This window comes from Peromyscus californicus, unplaced genomic scaffold (assembly GCF_007827085.1).
Source record: "Peromyscus californicus insignis strain IS unplaced genomic scaffold, ASM782708v3 Scaffold_17__1_contigs__length_78620276, whole genome shotgun sequence".
Taxonomy (NCBI): domain Eukaryota; kingdom Metazoa; phylum Chordata; class Mammalia; order Rodentia; family Cricetidae; genus Peromyscus; species Peromyscus californicus.
The window spans coordinates 77,952,072-77,959,515 of record NW_026294469.1 but is presented as its reverse complement, the minus strand read 5'-3'; positions in this window follow the sequence as shown (position 1 = coordinate 77,959,515).

Sequence of the window (7,444 nt, the reverse complement as noted above, 5' to 3'; positions counted from 1 at the left end):
CCTCATCAGCTTAGAGCATTTGTTAATAATGAAGAAATATGAACACAAAATAAGTGACCAACACTCATGATCTTCATTAATGATCACTAATTTTCTTATGTGTTCTATGATTTGACAGAAGTTTAATTGCATGTATATTGTTTTGAAGCATCATAAAAATTGTTATTGTGCCCTCATTTCCCCTGTAATTTACTGATTTATCCCTCACTGTACATAAAGCATGCCAGTCATTGACATGTTTATTGTATCTATAATTTTAGCTTTCTAAGTTTAACATATACTTAGAGTCAAATAGTGATGTGGACTTTTCAGGTAGGCTTTTTGCACTTAATAATATGTCTTCAAAATGACTCCACATTTTTGTCATAATAGTACTAAAATGAGTATTTGTGTTACTAATGAATAATGTCCCATTGCAAGACTATACTATTTTATCCATTCACCTAACAAAGACCATCTAAAATGTTCCCAAATGGGGACAATTATTAATAAAGTTATCAAAAAAGTTCATGAGCAAGTTTTTTTAAGTATATAAATTTTCTTTAATGCTAATCACATCATCTAACAAATGTCTGCAAAAGTTTAAAAGACAAACTTTTAGAATCTCAAGAAATTAAGTTTCCATGTTTAGCTATTTGAATTCTTCCATTAATAAGCAATGTCTTTGTTTATATTAAACATATCCTTCTATAATAAAAATACATGAGGAATTACACAAGCACAGAATTACATTTATATTTAAAGGAGTTTTGTTTAAAGTTTGTATTAATATTAAGGTAGTATTAATATGAATTGATTTAATTAATATTAATATGAATTAATATTAATATGGAAAGTAATTTAATATTAAGGTTAACTACATTTACTGACTTTTAAATAATGACTTTTATTTCTCATTAATACTTTTTCTTTGTTTCCTGAAAATCTCCCATGCATATATAGCATGTATTTTCTAATTTTTGAAGCTTTCTTTTTGATATTATAATATAATTGCAACATTTCCCCTTCTCTTTCTCTCCTCGAAACCCTCCCATATACCTATCCCTGCTCTCTTCAGATTTGTGGCTACTTTTTTCACTAAATTTTATAGCATGCATATATGTATATACATATATATTCCTAAATATAACCTGTTTAGTCCATAAAATGTTATTGTATTTGTGTATTCAGGGATGACCATTTCGCAATGGAAAGCCAATTGGTATGTTCTTGCCTGGGCAAGACCATCTCTCCTGTTCCCAACTTTTCTCAGTTACCTGTAGTTCTTTGTGTATGGTTGAAGCCATGTGGGTTTTTTTCTCATCCACTATGGTATGTACCTTGGTAGAGTTCTTGTTTATCTCATGTTTGGGCAATAATATTGGTGAGACTTAATGGGTGCAACTTCTGAAATTACTAGGACACATGAACTATATGTAGCACATTTTGATCATAAATATAACCGTTATTTCCCACTTCCATCCACCCATTGATTCCACCAATATGCTCCCTCCAAACTTCATAATCTTTTCTTCTTCACCCTTCTCCTCGTCTAGATCTTCCCTCCTCTGTATCACACAGAATATAGTTAGTGTTTGTGGGCATAGGATGGTCCACTAGAGCTTAAGAAATCTACCAGTGGCCACAGCCACAGAGGACATAATTTCCTTCTTCCAGCAGCCATCAACTACCAGCAACTCCTAATCAAGAGATTGGGGTCCTATGGACTCCTTACCCCTCCATGCTGAAATTTTTGCTGGCATGATCTTGTGCGGGTCTTCTCAGGTAATCATATCTACTGTAACTTCATGAGTATAATAGCAAAGTGATATCTAAAAGACAGCATTCCTTAACACTCTTCCAATCTTCTTATTCTTATATTTTTTTCCTCTTCATCTCCCATGATATTTCCTGAGTCTTGGGAAGGAGTTGGTACATTTGTCCCATTTAGCAATTGCCCCGCCTGCAGGGCTACAGCGGGTTCTCGACCACCCTAAGGACGGAATGTAGAGACAGGAGATACAAGGAAATACACCAAGTCTAGATTCTGATCAAGGTGCAACTTTATTTTTCTCCAAGAGGGTTTATATAGTTCCTGCAGGGTGGGGGGAGCAAGAAGCTGTCATCTGCATAAGGTGGGGCAAGCTAACAGGATGTTTGTATAGGATGTTTACAGGGTGAAAGGGTCAAGGGCTCTGCCTCAATGTCCTGTTGCTAGGCAACCTGACTGTAAGATTATCTAGTTCCCTGTCTTATGGGGGTCTGTATTTTTCCACTAACTAGAGATTCTATCCTTGTCCCTGACAAGCAATAAGCATTCACAATCATTTTTTTCTCAGTACTTTGAGTAGTTACTAGTCGACCACCATCCTCTGCAAAAAGATGCCTCTCTGAACAAGTTTTGGAGTAGTACAAATACATTGGTCTAAAAACAAATATTAAAATGTCAGTTTGACCATATGATCATTTAGAGAAACAGCAATAGTAATTTCTTCAGTCAGCCTATGACTTCCCAGCCATGCCTTTGACCAGGTTTACAATATTAGGCACAACTGCTCTCCTGTGGGATCAGACCTCAGGTCCTGTAATAGTCTTGCCACTATTTCACAGGGAGTGCATCTTGCCTAGCAGATGGACATTGAAGCACTCGGTGTCCAGTGCTGGCATGTACTGTATTGGGCGCCAGAAAATGCGATTCTATTGCTACCAATCCACGGAAATAGCTAAAAGATTAGAGGAATTTATTGGGGGGGGGTTAACTCAAAGTACAGGAAACTCATAATACAGGGAATAGGAACTGTAGCTGGATCCCAGGAAGGTGAGGCATGGTCCAGTGCTGTTCTCCACAGAGCTCTGCCCTTATCTGCACCAGCATCCAAGACAATGAGGAAGCAAAGAGAAGAGAGCGCACATATGTGCATATCAAGTCTTAAGGGTCCCAGTCGGGGCTGTTCCTAAGGGGGCAGGTACCTAGTAGCTACCTGCTACCTCTCTAGGGGTGATGCTCCAGGGTATGGCACAGACAACCAACCACTACAACTACTGATGTCTTTTCTTCTCCAGTGGCCTGAATAGCACTTTCTGGCACTATCAAACTCCGTCAGATGGGAATAAATCTCCCAGCCAGTTTAAGATTGATTTCTTTATGTCCTGAAAGTGAGATATGTGTGGTATTCATCAACAAAATGTTACCATCTAGTTATGATGGGCAACCAAAAGCAATGGCAACAGCCTGTGCCATTTTAGTTACCTCCACAACTTCTCTGACTAGTGACTCATAGGGATATATAACATGCCTGACACTGGGGCTTTTCATTAATGATCCATGTAGTCTGAGAGCATGAGAGCAGTATAGTCTACCCAGACAGGGTACCTCTATTTAAATTTTAACACACACACACACACACACACACACACACACACACACACACACACACACGCTCACTAGTCTCCATAATGCTTTTTCTCTCATCATTAGTCATAGTTAACCTGTGTCTACTCTATTTCATTCTCATCCCTCTAGTCTTATTCCCATTACTATTTATCCTTCAGTAAAATTTGTCCTTTCGTGTCACATATGTCTACAATTTGCATCAATTACATTTTTAATTGGGTTATAAGATAGAAGGTTTCCATATATCTTTTTAAACCTTTTTTTATTTTTATTTTTGTTACTATACTTCCAATCCCCCTTATCTCCTGCATCCCCTGCCTTGCTTAAACTTTTGGTCCTGATGTTCCCCATCTCTGCTTTCATTTTAACTATCTTCTACTTTTCTCTTAATGTATCCTCTCCTCAATGGCCCATTTCTAATTTCCTGTCTTCCACACTACTCCAAGTTAAAAACACAAAGCAAAATATTTAAAGTTTGGATCTAATATGTCTTTTGTCTTTCTGGGTCTGGATTACCTGACTCAGTATAATATTTTCTCCCATTTTAATCCATTTAACTGAAAATGTCATCATTTTGTCTTTTTTTAAAGTTGGATAAAATTGCATTATATATAATATATATTTATATATTATATAAAATCCCTTACTCATTCACCAGTTTATGACATCTAAGTTGATTCCATTTCATAGCTATTGTGATTAGATCATCAGTGAATATGTATGAATAAGTATCTGTGTACTAGGGGGAGGGTCCTTTATGTATGTGCTTAGGATGTGTATAATTGAGTTGGGGGAGTTCTAATTCTAGTGCCTTTGAGAAACTTTCAGACTGATTTTTTTTTAGTGGCAGAACTAGTTCATTAGTTCATACTCCCATCAATCAGTACTGTGCAAACGTTCTTTGTATCCCTTATGTGCCATTCTGGATGGAGTGAAACAGACCCTAAAGCAGTTTTAATCTGTATTTCCATGGTCACTAAGAATGTTTAATACTTTTGTAACAGCTTACTAGCTATTTATGTTTCTTCTTTTTAGAACGTTTTTCTTTATTATTATTATTATTTTCACACAATATATTCTGATCACAGTTTCCCCTTCCCCGACTCCTCCCAGATTCTTCTCACTTCCCAACCCACCGAACTCCATGTCCTTTCTTTTTCTCCTATTAGAAGGCAAACAGGCAAATAAACAACAACCAAAAAGAAACACATACACACACTATAAGAAAACTCATATAAATAGAAGATCAGAAACATACTATACAGGAAGAAGATCAATAAAACACACACACACACACACACACACACACACACACACACACACACCCAAACAAAGCAATAAGATAAGAAGTCTACAAAAGTAACATTGAGTTCACTTTGTGCCGGCCACCTACTGCTGGACTTTTAAGTGCGGTTTATATACACAATAAGAGAACTTTCTCTTCATTATCTTTCTTTTTTTCTTTTTTTAACCTTCATTGATTCTTTGTAGACTTTGATTCATGCATTCCCATCCCACTTAGCTCCCTGTCCCCTCACATACTCTTTCTGCCCTTGCAATCGCCCCCACTAAACCAAACCAAATTTAAAAGAAAAACCAAAAGCCAAAACAAACAAACAAACAAAGGATCTTATCATGGAAGCTATAGTGTGGCCCATCAAAACACACAGTTTACCCTTTAGTCCATTCATCTTTACTCGCTAGTGTTCATTGCCAGGAGTCACTGGTCTGGCTCGAGGCCTCTAGTTTCTGCTACACCACCAATAATGGGCTCTCAATGGGGCTCCTCTTGGACAGCCTGTTGTCCTGTGAGAATAGTAGAGTTGGCCCCGCCCCCACCTCATATGCCCCCTAAAGCAATCAGAGAGGCCCTACACCTTACCTGGACAAAACAGTTGAGTTGGTCCTGCGGATTTGAGTGAGGGGGACCTGGATCAGGCTACAAGAGGCAGGGAAAGCTAGTAGGCTGACCAATCAATCCAGCTTCCACCCAGGCCCAGAACCAGGGCTGCGAGTTGCCCCACCCCAACATCTGCCGAATCTATGAACTGTTGAAGCATGGGAAGGGGGCGAACCTACTGATTCAAAACAGCAGGATCTCTTCAGTTTGATTAAGCATTGTACAATCAGATTTGTGGTTTTCTTAGTGATAGTTTTTTGTAGTTTAGTTTTAGGGTTTTTTTATTACAGATACTAATGCTTCATCTAATGTAGATCTAGCAGCAATATTTTTTCCATTTTGTTGTATTATTCATCTTTCAATTGATTGTTTCCATTTCTATACAGAAGCTTCTTAGTTTCATGAGATCTTGCTTATTGATTACTGGTCTTATTTCCAGGACTACCAAGGTCCCATTCTCTTATTTCACTTCCGAATTTGACATTAGCATGCACAACTTAAAATTTACTTTGAATTGCTTTTTAGGTGCTACTGCTGGGTGTTGGTATACTAATAAATGCTTATTTCAATATTATTTAAAAGGATTTTCCTTACATCTCCCTTGGTTATTTTAGATAAAAATAACTCTCTTCTGTCAATACCTCTCTCAAGTTCATCAATATTTGAGATTTATCATTTTAATGTTTTGTGTTTCAACCTCTCACTTATTTCTATTGTTACTTGTTTCATGTAAATCAAATCCAAACCATCCATCCCATCATATTAGGATTCACTTGCTCCTTGAGGCTCCCCCCATAAGCTCTTTATTTAATTGTGAACAACTATAAGCTACTTTCTAATTCATTAAACTACTTTTAGTGGTGTGGCATAAATTTTCAGTAATTGGCTTACAGTGTCTCTCCTGGTCAATCTTTTTTTCAAGTCTAATTTCTTCAAATTGTTTAAGAATAAAATAGACTTCTATTGCAACTTTCCCACACATCTGTGAGCCCTTTTTCATGTCCCATTAAACACAAGACTCTCTTTCTGACTATATTTCAGTTTGGCCCACTTGCTTAAGATATTATATTATTTTCAGGCTATTTTTGCATATATTTTTTTTCTGATTTAAGTCCTTAGAACATCTAATATCACACTCTTACATGGTCTATAACCAATGCTTACTTACTCTTCACTTTGTTAATTGTTACTGTTTATATATACTAATGTAAAGTTTGTATAGTCATTTTTATTGTGGTAATTAGACAGAAAATCACTTAATTTTTTATATGTGAAGATACAATGTCATTCTGAATTCTATAACCACTTCTTTATTAGCAAGATGAATAAAATGAGAGTAAGTCAGCAGCATTTTTCTTTATAGATTTTTGCTTTAATACTAGTAGAATCAGTTTTTTCCCATACTTGGCCAGTCATCAGATAAATTGTTCAACTCTCTTCCTCCACTGATACCCTGTTGACTTGATTTCTCCAGCTTTCAAATGAAAAGGTGTGGGAGGTCAGCTCCTGCCTTTTAACGGGTTTCTATAAGGAGGAGAGAGGAATAAGAAACTTTTAGATAGAAAGATAGCAGAGAGGAGCCAGACAGAAACACAGGATAGCTTCAGGAGGACCTGAATCAAAATCCACCGGTCCCTTCTGTCTCTTCAAAAGGGCTTTTTATAACAATGCCAAGGGGCAGGGCAAAAGACCTCCCCCTTGCTAGATCAAAGCATACCTCATAGCCAAGTACAGACACTTCCAAACACCTAGTAACCACGCCTATGGTCAAATCATCTCCTTATGTAGCCCTGCTGGGTAAGGCAAGCTCAGATCTCACTAGGAAACCTCTGTGGGTCTACACAAAAAGGATAATTTTCTTGTTCCACACACTATGTAATGGCTTCTTTTCAGTGAACAAGTCGGCTTCAAGAAAAAAAAAAGGCCATGCAGCTGTTGAACAAAACTGTCTCTGCAGTTTCCTGGGAAAATAGTATCGGACAATTAATAGTACTCTGTTGTGTGAGCAAGAGTAATCAAGACATTTGCATTGGAGGTTTCGCTTTGCCATTGTCACAATAATTGCAGCCTTCATGTCCTGCTTGAATACACATGGATTTTTATTTGTTTTGCTTTGAAAATTTATTGAGTAGCTATTTCTAATATTGTCTCTTCTCCAATATATGTTTTTC